A 14,230-nucleotide genomic window follows, 5' to 3' on the forward strand; every position below is an offset into this window, starting at 1 on the left:
GTTGGCTTGGAAGGAGACAAGGGAGGGTTTCCTTCAAGCCGTCTGACCTGAGGAAGTGAGCAGGCCAGTGCTGGCTCCTCTTCTGCAGTGTGGTTGTAGGGGACTGGGAAGGGCAGCAGCTGGGCTGGTGTGGTGGTGGTGGTCCCGAGCTCATCCAAGGAGAAGGACTCTGGTTCTGAGGCAGAGAATGTGCTTCGCCTGCAGAAGGGCCCAGGTTCCATCCCCAACATCTTCAGCGGAAAGGATCTTGCCCTGAAAAGCCATTGGCAGTCAAATTAGACTTGATTGGCCTTGATGGACCAAGGATCCAACTCGGGAGAAGGCAGCTTCTTGTTTGTTTGTTTGTTTGTTTGTTTCATTTGTTTGGGCACAGAGCAGAGGAAGTGAGGGTCCAGCCCGTGTGTGGGTGTCCATGGCGTTGGTAGGCCTTCTGGCTCATTTATCTTGTCTCTGGAAAGGAAGGGAGTCCCCACCAGGGTTGGGCTAGAAGAGAGACAGAGTTCGACCCGACCCGAATCTTGTAAAGCAGCTGGTGTTGGCACATGGCTTCCCCCACCCCTCCCTGCTTAAAGGACAGAGTTCCTGCCCTCTCACAGTGAAGGCACTGGGCTAACCCCAAAGCTGTGTTGAAGTTAAATAAGAGGGGGGGACTATTGTGGCGTCATAAAGGGGTTGGGGGTGAGTTGGAAGGTAGAGCAGCAAGTTCACCTTCCTATCTTTGGATCGGATTCATACTACCCTTTTTTGCCAGGGGTGGATAACTTGTCGCCCTCCAGATGTTGTTGGACTGCAACTCCCATCAGCTCTAACCAGCATAGCCAATGGTGAGGGATCATAGGAGTTGCAGTCCCAGCAGGTTCTGGAGGGTTGCATGCTGCCCGCCTCTGCCTTATGCTTTCGGGAGCAACAGCAGAGCTGGGGAAAGCTTACTTCTTCCCTTTGCGACAGCATTTGTCTTCCATGCAGCATTCAGTTATGTTGGAATTAAGCAGCAAGTGCTCAGTGGCTGGGTAGCCCTTGTGTCCATGGCTCCAGCCCTCTCTCTCTCTCCCCTTCCCTCCCGTGAAAGTTGGTGTGCAGCCAGCTGACCAGAGCCTCACCTGTTTACACCCATGGCCGACTGCCCCAGCTGATGCTAGCCCCACAGTCACCACCCTCCAGCTGACCTCTTGGGGGACCTTGTCCGCGTTGCTCACCCCCAGCATCTGGGTGGAACACTTGTTCCCTCTTCGTCCCGGATGTCAGCCTGTTCTGCCTCTTCCCTCCGCCCCAACTTCACTTTGTCCTGTGTTTGTTTCTTTCTACTCCCACTGGCCCTTGCCAGTAAATTCCCATGGAGCCATTTTTAGCTCTGGACGTGAATGAATAACAGCCGAGGTCTCGGAGGGGCCCTCTATACCCTTGGCAGCCCTGGCCCAGCTTGTAAATTAAGCCACTGCCCGTTTCCCTCCTGCACTTGTTTGCTTGCCAGCTCTCAGTATACACAGTGGGAGAGGATGCCCTGCAGGAGCAGCAGAAAGCGGGCTCGGTTCTTCAGGGACAGAACATACAGGCCCCAGGGCATCCGTATGAGAAGGCAAGAATTTGCTCGGGTAGAGGTTCTCACTGAGTTATTCTAATTATGCCACACTGCTGCAGATGTCAGCAGTCATGGCTGCAATGCAAGTTGTCGCTTGCACACAAATCCTCCCAGGTTTGAGTGTGTGGCTTCTGCATCCCTCTAACCCATTTCTACTCCCTGTTATCCCTTTGTGGAATAAAAAGGAGGAGCAGCCCCGGCAGTGGTTTAAGTTAATAAAACCAGGGGTAGAGAACCTCAGGCCTGGTGTCCTGATCCAGCCCTCTGGACTTCCCCAAAAGGCCCCACCCCCTAGCCCCACCTCCTTCCCCTAAACCCAGCTTGGTTGGTGGCTTCCCAGCATTTGTGCAGGTTTCCTCTCAGTCTAAAAGGTTTGGGATGCCTCTCCTGAGGTTTAACTACTGGCAATAAGAGCTTCGCGCTACAATATGCTGACATTTTGGCTCTGCCCAACACTGGAATGGGGTCCATGAGCGATTCTCTGAAATGAAATGGGGTCCTTGGGCTGAAATAGGTTCTGCGTCTTTGAATTAAACTGTTCTTAGGCCAATGAGTGAATAGTGCTTAATTTCAGCATGTGAAAAGACAGACAGTGGAGCGGATGTGGCAGAGGGAGGGGGAGGGGGTGCCCAGGGACTGTACAGGACCATGGTCTTTAAAAAGTTATATATAAATGTGTGTGTGTGTTTGTGTTTGCATACAGCCCTTTCCGCCATGTATTATCTCCACTTCCTCACACTTGGGATGGCCCTCTTCAGACGTTTTGTACATTTACATTGATCTTTTGCAATTTCCCAGTGAGTACCAATGTAGTGTATAAAACAGCAAAGGTGCTTGATCATCTCAACGTGGAAAGCTTTTGCTCTCTACTGGCAGAACCTGGAATGGCACCAGGAAAGCCCAGTTAGTAGAGCTACAGGGTTTGCTTTCTTTTGACGCTCCAGTTTTGACAGGAGGGCAATTTCAAGTCGAAGTTCTCCCTTACATTTTGGAGGGGAGGGCCAGAGACGAGAGGCTCGCCACACACACACACACATACTTAAATTTCAGACCTTTCTTGTCTTTCGGTGGATGCCTCCTGCATCTTTCATTCCAGATGAAATGATGTGAACGTGAACAAGGAGAAAAAAATGGAGGGAGGGAGGAGAATGGAGTCTGAGCTGAGGTTCCTCATTCCAACCGCCCCCCCCAACTTCCACCTTTAATTTGAATGATAAATAATTTCAAGAAAAACTCTTTGCGCCATTTGAGAATGCATTGCAAAGGACCCCTCATTGGGTGAAATTAAGGAGACCATTTATCAAGCTTTATTTTCATATGACCTAATCTGGGGGACCACGATTTATAGATTTTTACAGGCAAAATGATGCTTGCAGAGGGAAAGGTGTGTTTCTCCCTTTAAAAAATAATAATAATACAGTGATGCATCTCTTCTTGCATCTGACAATGTGGGCTCTAGGTCACAAAAGTGTATTTCACAATGAATGTGCTGGGGCTCATCCGGATAAGGTTTTAATGTGTAATTACCCTGCCTGGTCCACACAGTTTTACAGGGGTTCTTGAAGATGTCATCCAGTTGTAATCCTCCCATGTTTTCCTATTGCAGCTTCTGCCTTTTTTCCTGTTGTAGAAAATCTGTATGAAGAAAGGAAAGAGCAGAATAGCAGTACAATCCCTTTACAGGTGTGGATAGGAAAATGTGCAGTTGAGGAACAGTGGGAGGAGCGGTCCCTGGAGAAGGTGGATGTTTTGTTGGTGATTTCTCTATTTCATCTAGTACTGGTTGTGCATTTCCAGATTCAGGGAAAGTCAAGCTGGCAAGTTTTCTGGTTGAGTTGTGAAACTGACTAGCTGGGGTTTTCTAGTTAGATCTGGTTGTGAAATTGGCTAGACATTTGAGCATTCTCTGGTGTAATTGATAGGGCTATGGCCTGATCAGTCACCCTCTTACTTGGGAGCAATCTTATCTGCAATCCTCTAGCCCAGGGGTGCAGAACCTCAAGCCTGGAGCTGAATCCAGGCCTCTGGGGTTCCTAGAAGGCCATGGTCTCCTTCCCCAGGCTCCACTCCCTTTGCCCCAAACACCAATCATTTTGGTGATTTCCTGGGTTTGGGGCGGTTTCCCCCATTTGAAAAGCTTGAAATTTATTTTAAGATTTATTTATTACATTTATATCCTTCCTTTTTTCCCTCCAAGGAACCCAAGGCAGCGTACATAATCCTTCTCTCCATTTTATCCTCATAACAAGGTAGGTTGGGCTGAGAGTCTGTGACTGGCCCAAAGTCACCCAGTGGGTTTCCATGGCCGAGTGGAGAACCCGGATCTCTCAACTCCCAGTCCAACACCTTAGCCACTACACCACATTGGCTCTCCTAAGGCTTAGTTACTGGCAGTAAGAGCTTTAAACTACAATATGCTTAGAGAGAGAATCATAGAATCATAGAATAGTAGAGTTGGAAGGGGCCTACAAGGCCAACCCCCTGCTCAATGCAGGAATCCACCCTAAAGCATCCCCGACAAATGCTTGTCCAGCTGCCTCTTGAAGGCCTCTAGTGTGGGAGAGCCCACAACCTCCCTAGGTAACTGATTCCATTGTCGCACTGCTCTAACAGTCAGGAAGTTTTTCCTGATGTCCAGCTGGAATCTGGCTTCCTTTAACTTGAGCCCATTATTCCGTGTCCTGCACTCTGGGAGGATCGAGAAGAGATCCTGGCCCTCCTCTGTGTGACAACCTTTTAAGTATTTGAAGAGTGCTATCATGTCTCCCCTCAATCTTCTCTTCTCCAGGCTAAACCTGCCCAGTTCTTTCAGTCTCTCTTCATAGGGCTTTGTTTCCAGACCCCTGATCATCCTGGTTGCCCTCCTCTGAACACTCTCCAGCTTGTCTGCGTCCTTCTTGAATTGTGGAGCCCAGAACTGGACGCAATACTCTAGATGAGGCCTAACCAGGGCCGAATAGAGAGGAACCAGTACCTCATGTGATTTGGAAGCTATACTTCTATTAATGCAGCCCAAAATAGCATTGGCCTTTCTTGCAGCCATATCGCACTGTTGGCTCATATTCAGCTTGCGATCTACAACAATTCGAAGATCTTTCTCATTTGTAGTATTGCTGAGCCAAGTATCCCCCATCTTGTAACTGTGCCTTTGGTTTCTATTTCCTAAATGTAGAACTTGGCATTTATCCCTATTAAATTTCATCCTGTTGTTTTCAGCCCAGCACTCCAGCCTATCAAGATCACTTTGAAGTTTGTTTCTGTCTTCCGGGGTATTAGCTATCCCACCCAATTTTGTGTCATCTGCAAATTTGATCAGCGTTCCCTGCACCTCCTCGTCCAAATCATTAATAAAAATGTTGAAGAGCACTGGGCCCAGGACTGAGCCCTGCGGCACCCCACTCGTTGCCTCTCCCCAGTTTGAGAAGGTTCCATTGATAAGTACTCTTTGAGTCCGATTCTGTAGCCAACTGTGAATCCACCTAATAGTTGTTCCATCTAGCCCACTTTTAGCTAGTTTGTTAATCAGAATGTCATGTGGTACTTTGTCAAAAGCTTTGCTGAAGTCAAGATATATGACGTCCACAGCGTTCCCACGGTCCACAAGGGAGGTTACCTTATCAAAAAATGAGATCAAATTTGTCTGACAGGACTTGTTCTTGACAAATTCATGTTGGCTTCTAGAGAGAGAGTATTTTGGCCCTGCCCACCACTGGAATGTATCCCCCAAGATGTTCTCCAGAATGGAATTCTGCCCTCAGGCTGAGAGAGGTTCTACACCCCTGCCCTAGCCAGACACTTTTGGGAGGGCGTGGACATTCTGTTATGGTAGAATAGGGTAGCTACTAACAAGCAGGAAAAATCAAACTGGCAAATTTTCAGAACCAGACTGAAATTGACTAGATTGTATTAATCTGATTAGATCCAGTTGGGAAATTGACTAGGCTAGAGAGCAGTGAAATCACTTGACTAGAATCATAGAATCATAGAATAGCAGAGTTGGAAGGGGCCTACAAGGCCATCGAGTCCAACCCCCTGCTCAATGCAGGAATCCACCCTAAAGCATCCCTGACAGATGGTTGTCCAGCTGCCTCTTGAAGGCCTCTAGTGTGGGAGAGCCCACAACCTCACCAGGCAACTGATTCCACCGTCACACTGCTCTAACAGTCAGGAAGTTTTTCCTGATGTCCAGCCGGAATCTGGCTTCCTTTAACTTGAGCCCGTTATTCCGTGTCCTTCACTCTGGGAGGATCGAGAAGAGATCCTGGCCCTCCTCTGTGTGACAACCTTTTAAGTATTTGAAGAGTGCTATCATTTCTCCCCTCAATCTTCTCTTCTCCAGGCTAAACATGCCCAGTTCTTTCAGTCTCTCTTCATAGGGCTTTGTTTCTAGACCCCTGATCATCCTGGTTGCCCTCTTCTGAACACGTTCCAGCTTGTCTGCATCCTTCTTGAATTGTGGAGCCCAGAACTGGACACAATACTCTCCTAGATTTCTCAGTTGAGAGGTCCATAGAGCTCACAGCCCTCAATTGTAACTATGTTTACTCAGAAGCAAGCATAGCCATAGTCCTGTTGCCCTGTGCTGCAGTTACTGAGATGCGCACACCAAAATGAGCACTAGATCCCTGATGTGCATATGGTTGAAGCTTTTAGCAAAAGAGCAATGACAGGTAGCACTAGGCAGCCTCCAGCTGGAAGCACCCAGTCTTTTATGATCATGTACAGGGCTCTTTGTTATCTATGCTGCAACAGGCTAATGCAATTCCTCATCTGAAATTTGATCTTTGTGTGGATACTGGCATTCTAAAATCTAGTGCAGCCTTCCCCACCCTGGGGTCCTCCAGATATGTTGGACTAGAAAGGAGTTCATCCAGCAGGTGGATGATGCGAGGTGTAATCTAGCAGAAAACGGCAGCTAAAATGAATAAGGGACTAGAGCATCTCCTCTATGAGGGAAGGATACAACAGCTGGGATTGTTTAGCCTGGAAAAAAGGAGGCTAAGGGGCAACATGATAGAGGTGTACAAAATTATGCATGGTGTGGAGACTGTGGATGGGGAGACATCTTTCTCCCTCTCTCAAAATAGAACCTGGGGTGTCATCCTGTGAAACTGATTGGTGGGAGGTTCAGGACAAATAAAAGGAAAGACTTCTTCACACAGCACAAAGTTAAATTATGGAATTCACTACCACAAGATGTAGTGGTGGTCACCAATTTGGATGGCTTTAAAAGGGGGTTGGATAAATTCCTGGAGAAAAGCTATCAATGGCTACTAGCCCTGATGGTTGTGTGCTACCTCAATATCCAAGGCAGTAAGCCTGTGTGCACCAGTTGATGGGGAACGTGGGTGGGAGGGTGCTGTTGCACCATGTCCTGCTTTGTTGGTCCCTCGTCAACAGCTGGTTGGCCACTGTCTGAACAAAGTGTTGTACTAGATGGACCCTTGGTCTGATCCAGCATGTGGCACTTCCTTATGTTCTTACATCTGGAGGGCACCAATTTGGCAAAGGCTGCTCTGGTCTCACTAGGAGGCACTGGACTGTTGTACCTGGGTGGAGTAAAGAGTTTCCTCTGGCTGTTCTGTTCTTGAGAAAGACAATAAAGTTCTTGTCTAGTTTCTGAACTAGTGTGTCCTCTAAGCCTTCCTTGACAACCTTTCAATCACCTTGTCACCATCCATGTGACTGGCATTGGCTGCTTTCGCTCCCCTGGCTGGCTTCGATAAGCCATAATTGCTTGCACCTCTCTGGTTATTTATTCCCTCCAACTCACATTTATCTTAAAACAGCTAAGGTAGAGCAAAGAGGGGCTTATAACAGGCGTATGGAGACGAAAAGAGTTAATGCGTTTCTTGGGCAGAAGCATCTTGGAAATGGCTTTTGCCCCTTCCTGTTTTTATAGATTCGTTCATTTCCTCACCCACCCCACCCTCGTGTGCTCTGGCAACTGGCTGCTGTTTTGTTTTGATTTCCCCCCCAAATATCTGTACATATAGATAGAGCTTTATTTTGTTAATGAGACTAGTAACTTAACCTGTATATTTCAACATACTTGTTTATAATGGATTTTCTTTTTCTTGGTACAATAAAGAGGCTGTTTTGGAGCAGAAATCTGTTCTTACTGTTGTGAAATACATCCAACATCCTAAGACCCTGGGAATCTCTCTTGACTGTTCTATAAATACAGGAATTACACTGGACAAAACAGCCCTGGTTTACCTGAAAATGGGCCTGACTAGGAAGCTCTAGATGTGGGCCAGGCAGCTGAATCCTGTGCATGTTTACTTGGATGCAAGCCCTGCTGAGTTCAATTTCAATGTACTCCCACAGAAGTATGTACAGGATTGCAGCATAACAGCACAACCCTATACCTGTTTGCTCAGATGGAAATTTCCATGATCAGTAAGTCTTACTCCTTAGCAAATGAGGGTGCTTTTGGATGGAGGGCTCTTAGCATTGTGCAACAATTCCATTCCCCCCCCTCCTAACCGATTTCCTGTGCTAAGAAAGAAGATGGAAGAAGCTGTGGGAAAACACAGGCGGGCTATAAGTGAAAGACAACATAGTCTGGATGCCCTGTAAAATTCTGTGAATGTGGCAGGGTAATGGTGCAATAAAAGCCTAGTCTAGAAGCACCCTGAATTTAGGATCACAGCTTTTTACAGGAGACAATGCATATAAATATAGGTTCCCTATTTCCTGCATCTACAGAATGACATCACACTGACAGACTCATTTTGCATGCTCAAGTGCTTTTTTAAAAAATCTCAAGCCCACCCTTTTGTTTATAATGTTTATAATACATTATAAACAAATGTTTATAATACATGAGCCAAGATGTAGATAGGAGAAAAACATTTCTAGGGATGTTCCTTCTGAATTAAAGCAGGGTTTTTAAACTATAGAAACACCTACAAAATGTGTTTACTAAAGGCAAAAGTGGGTTGGGCCTACACATCAAGAGCAGTGATCATCTTCAAAGGGCCTTCAACACCATGAGGTAAATAAATAAATAAATCTCCGGCTGTAATTGCTGTGGGAGGGTATCAGGTTTCAAGCTCCTGGTTCCCATGCAGTGGAAATGTCCTACAGCTAGTTTTGCCAAACCAGTCTTTAAATAATGCTTCAAAAGTGGGTTGGGATACATCCCACTTCTTTTTATGTGGAAATAATTGAGTCTGGCTTAACCACCCAACTTCCTTTTTTCTCCTACTTTTGAAATTGTCCTACCTTTTTTGCCCCCTCACCCACCTCAGGCATTGCTTTAGATTTTTTAAAACCCTGTAATTATGATTGATTTAAAAGAACAGGTTGGATGTTTTCGGTTCGTGTTTTGGAATCCTGAGAACCAACCTCCCTGTCCCAGCTATCCCATGTCACTGGAAGAGAGAGGCCTGTCTAGCAAGATCTGCAGTATTTTCTTTGCAAAAGCAAAGGCCAAAAACAGCCTTTCATGTGCAATTCCCCTGGCAGTCAAAAACTGCAATCCACCCAGTAAAGTAACAGTAGCAAACTTAAACTGCAACCCAGATGTATGTGAATACATTGGCAATTATTCAAATACTAGTGTGGCTGAGAAAGTTGGCGTTCTCCTGAATCAATAGTGCATAGCTCCTAATGAGAATGTCTGTACACTGTGGAGTGGAAACACACCATGCAGTGTTGATGTGATGGAATTGTTTTCTGGCTGCTTTCAAGTCGATCTGCTGATGGAAGTGACCTTGGGCAGGTGAATGACACTTGGTGCCTGTCAGAAGACCGAGGGGGTGGTGAGGAATTCCCATGGTCTTATCTCGGTCAGTGATGCAGTTTTGTTGGCATGCCTCCCAGATGATGTGCTGGTGGCAATTCCCTCCTCTTCTCTCTCCCAGAACTAGCCAATTAATGACAAGAGACAATATTCTATTTCGAAGAAGCATCGCAGCCATGGAGTGGCTTACTATGTGATGTGGTATTTTCAGTGGGGGCAGGTGGGCACTATTTTGGATGCCTTTCCCCTCCCCTCAGGCCCCAACATTTGTCTTGAATCTTGTGGCACTGGGTTAGCTCCAGACTTACTCATAATTGGAAAAGACCCAGTGAAATAAATGGGACAAATAAGTCACAACTAATTTAAGTCCCATTGATTTCAATGCCACTTGTCCAAGTATGAGTAAATCTAGGAATATGAGCAGGAGGCTGCTATTGCACTCATGTCTTGCTTGTGAGCATCTTGTTAGCCATGGTGTGCACAGAATACTGGACTAGATAGGCCTTTGGTCTGACTTCTATGTACATCTGGATCCAATCCACTATTTGGAACTCATTAGTTCCCTATCAAAAAGAACTATATTCGGGCTCTTAATTATTGCTTTTTGCTCAAAAGAAACACGAGTCATGTTTTTGTGTTACATACATCCTATTAGGGAAGCATCTCTTTAACTGCTTTGCAGGTAAACTTGCACAAACCACTATTGACATGTAAGAATATTCGATGGCTCAGGAAAAAGGCATTTCCCCTCCAGTTTTAATTTTATCACATTGCCTTTACAAAAAGAGACATCTGGTGTTTTAAAAGGTTCCTTTCTTCCCTTCATTCAGGGAATAAACTTCACTGATTTTCTCTTGCTCCTGTAAGAACACACAATTGATTTGATATTGTCAGCATCTACCACATGATACAGAGAAATGTTGTATTCATATACATAGAACTGAATACATGAGAATTACTAATGCAAAAAGTGGTTATGCTGACATCAAGACCTCGAGGAAAAAATGTCTCAGTGAGCCAGAGCGCCCTAGGTAACCAGTTAGCAGTACAATCCTCTTTATGTCTACTCGGAAGTAAGCCCCACTGAGTTCAATGGAACTTCCTCCCAATAAAGATTGTGTTAGATTACAGGCTTAGAAATGCAATTCTAATCTTTGGGAAATTACCCTTTCCCAGTTCATTGACTGAGGGCTTTGCATTGGACTGGGAAAGCCCTGCCCATTTTGCCGATAACATCTTTGTGAGATGACCTGCTTTTGTCCTGTTACTTCAAGCCACTTAACGGTTTCACCCTAATAGAAAAGAACCCAAGTAAACGAACAAAAAGACCCACCACAGACACACACACAAATGATAGCTCTGAAGACCTTCGGAGTTGAAAAAGGATCATATTTTGAGGTGTGCTTCTTAACATTGCAAAACTACGCACTAAAGCTTGCCTCTCAAGTACATTGTACAATGTTACACATCAACACCTATACATCAGATTTGACTTGATTTGTGTTCAGATGCAACAGTGACATTATTCCTTCTTCATGAGTCTACAGCGCTGCCTTGTGGCATAAAAATCAAAACACAAAGGATGAGGGTGCGCACAGACATCCATAAAAGCATGAGCCAGCATGGTGTGGGTATGGTTGTTGAGGAGTCCCTGCCTTCATTTTTCAAAAGACTCGTGTACCTTGGCCTTTCCCCAATCCTCACTGTTGCAGCCTTTCCTAACCTGGTGCCCTCTATGTGTGCTGGACTGCAACTCCCATAATTCCCAGCCGGCATGGCCATGTTGGCTGGGAATGATGGAGGTTGTGGTCCAACGCACCTGGAGGGCACCAGGTTAGGAAAGGCTAGTTTAATGCACTGTTTACACAATTATCCATTAAAACAATCATACATATTTATTTATTTAAAAAAAACACAGTAAAAAAACTCAATTGTTTACTGTACACTGCAAAACTGCTCTGACAAGAGGGCTTGATGTTTCCCCTATGCTTGATCCACAAGAGAAAATTGTACATGCAATAACCGCATGGGAAGTGCATGTTACACAGCTGAGTGGCTCCTGTTTCTACAGTCTAGATCTCCCTGACGTGTTCACATAGCAGTGGCATCTATTTTATCACAGAAAAGGACCTCGGCACACTACGACCTAGTGGAACAAATGCTGTACACTAAATACAGTATGAAACCTTGGAAACACCTTAAAATGGAAATGAAGGGAGGGCCAGGACTTGTTCAGGGGTGGGACCCTCCTTGAGCCTTCCATGCATCTCAAAGTAATTTCAAGTCCTGCTGCTATACAGAGGGGTCATTCACTTCATAAATCCTTACATGACATTGATCCTTTTGCTTTCTATAGCAGGGGTGAGGAGCCTGTGGCCCTCTAGATGCTGTGTACTCCAGCTCCCATCAGCCCCAACCACCAGGGCCAAGGATGTTGGGAGCTGGATTTCCACATGTTCCCCACCCCTGCCATACAGGATAAAATCCCAATGGAATTTGATCCTTCTGAAGGTATCCCTGCCTAAAATGCACTCAGCAGCCCATTTTTAAAGCTACTGTACAAGTTCCACTTTGGCAGCATTTTGGGTGTGGGAAAGCAGCTTGGGAAAGAGATGCTCCCAGCTTTGAAAGTACTGCTTTTTCCTAATCAGTTGCACACAGAATTCACAGCTTACTTCTACAGAACTTGGTTAATCATTTCATTAAACCAATACTCCCCACCCCCCACCGATGGGAAGGTTTTTCCTAAAGCTGAAGGCATTCCTGTCACAACTTGCAGGAGAACAGGACATCATCAAAGACAGAAATTCACAGATCTTGCCTATAAGCAGAATTGTTGATCATATGTCTGACCATGGGCAAGATGTTGGAAGTTTCCTCTTTTCCCAGTGCATTGCAATCACACGTGCAAGTGATTCCAACTTCCGTGTAAACTCCCCACAACACAATGCATATGCAAAATGTAACACCAGGCCTTTGTCGGAAGGTTTCCTGGCTATCTATACAAGGTCTACTCTTTGCAAAAACAACACTTGCATTTCTAAATGAGAAACTCCATGTGGACTATAACACATATTTTGGGAGGCTTAAATTGCTCCCCTTAGTCAATGTGCAATTGCACTAAGGGCTGATTTTGTAATAGGATAGGTCCCTATATAGATTGGAGCAGCTGTTCATCATCACCTATGGAGCATCCCAGAATTATACTCAGTCACTGTCTTGCTTCCCGTCCTTCTTCTTGTGTGACTAATGAAGCCTGCTCCTTACTTGGGCAGAGGTAATTTCTAGGGGGTACATAACGGCCTCTCTTAACAACTCTTGTGCATCAGCTATACCAGGGCATACAAACCACAGGAAACCAGATCCTGGGAGCTATGCACCCGTAGGTTAGGAAGTTAATTATAAGAGCACAGCAATTAAAAGACTGCGGGAGACTTACTGTTTCTATCTTTGCTTCAAAATACACATTCACTGAAAATTGGATCATCGGGGATATTTAAGTCCCTAACTAAGCAGAGGAGGCATCATAAGGACGTGAAAGATCATGCTTTCTTGACTATATTAATGGTTCATTACAGAAAACAAAAGCCTAGTTGTGGGGATAAAAAACAAGAAGTAAAATGGTATTTAGTAGATTTTGACTGCATCTATAGACACAAGGGCTGGACACTAGAATCCTGATTCCCACTGTGCCTCTCCCATCCATTTTTCAACACCTTTGGGACAAAGCTGTGATGCGCCATGCCCTCTCCTCATTCTAAACCCATAGGGTGTGTGCGTAGTATTGGTCCTCTTGCCAAAGGAACCCAAGTGGCTACCTTGGGCGGCAAAGCACCATGTGAGCTGTTCACAGTTCATAAGGAATGTTTCAAGTTGGTTCCAGTTGTTCACAATCTAAGGCTAATAGAAGCTCTATTTACATACAAGGGAAGGCTAGTTGCTGAAAGGACTGTGGAGGGGAGTGGGAGAGCAGCGGATCCTCCCTGAGCTTGTCTACACTAGTGTTTGCTACAGTGCTTGCACAGCCGTTGAGTCGTCTGCTCTTGTCCGCACTGCTAAATCATCAGTGAAGTGTTCATCCGTCAGGTTCCTGAGTTAGAAATTCCATTGCCAGGCCTTACTGGTGCAACTCTCTTCCTCCAATACGTTGACATGAATTTCATTTGCCTGCTATTCTCATTTTTTAAAAAATTAAGGAAAAAAGTGCAATCCAATCCAACAGAGACACATACAATTTCACATTCTAGAAATACTAAACAACACGAATTGAAGATAAAGATTTGGGTGAGTTGACAAATTCCCAGTGGTAATGTAATCACTTTTGTGATGTCATGAAATAGAGGGTGGGTGGGTCAGGTGGGTGGGTGGCAGGGATGAGAGACAGCTGAATGTGCCCCACACATGGCTATCCTGATGACTGAGTACTGGGGAAAACCAGATATATCCATTTTATTTTGCTAAAGGCATATCTATCATGGGTTTCCCCATCACCTCAGCCTTCTTCAAAGCTGTGCAGCTTGAACTGTATGCACACCTCATCTGACCGTGGCAACATCAATTCTCAAGCATTTATGCTGTAGATGCTGAAAGTGCCAGTAACCTGTAGTAAAACTTGCAGTGTAGACAACCCCGGTCCCAGTTAATGGAGAAGGGGGAAAGGGGAGGGTTGTTCCATTAGCTCACAACCTGACCCAAGTCCAAATGCTTCTGTAAAAACTTTGGGTCTTTCCTGCTGCCTGTGTCACTCATACCTTTAAAAAAAAAAAATCATTGCTGAGCAAGACGAGACTTGTTCCAGACCCTCTGTCTGAATTGCTTGAATGAAACAGGGGTGGGGAGAGAATCCTGCCTGTAAGTGTGGGGGTTGCAGCAGATGTGAAAGGGACTCAAACAGTTCCTAT

This window comes from Elgaria multicarinata, chromosome 1, assembly GCF_023053635.1.
Source record: "Elgaria multicarinata webbii isolate HBS135686 ecotype San Diego chromosome 1, rElgMul1.1.pri, whole genome shotgun sequence".
NCBI lineage: Eukaryota > Metazoa > Chordata > Lepidosauria > Squamata > Anguidae > Elgaria > Elgaria multicarinata.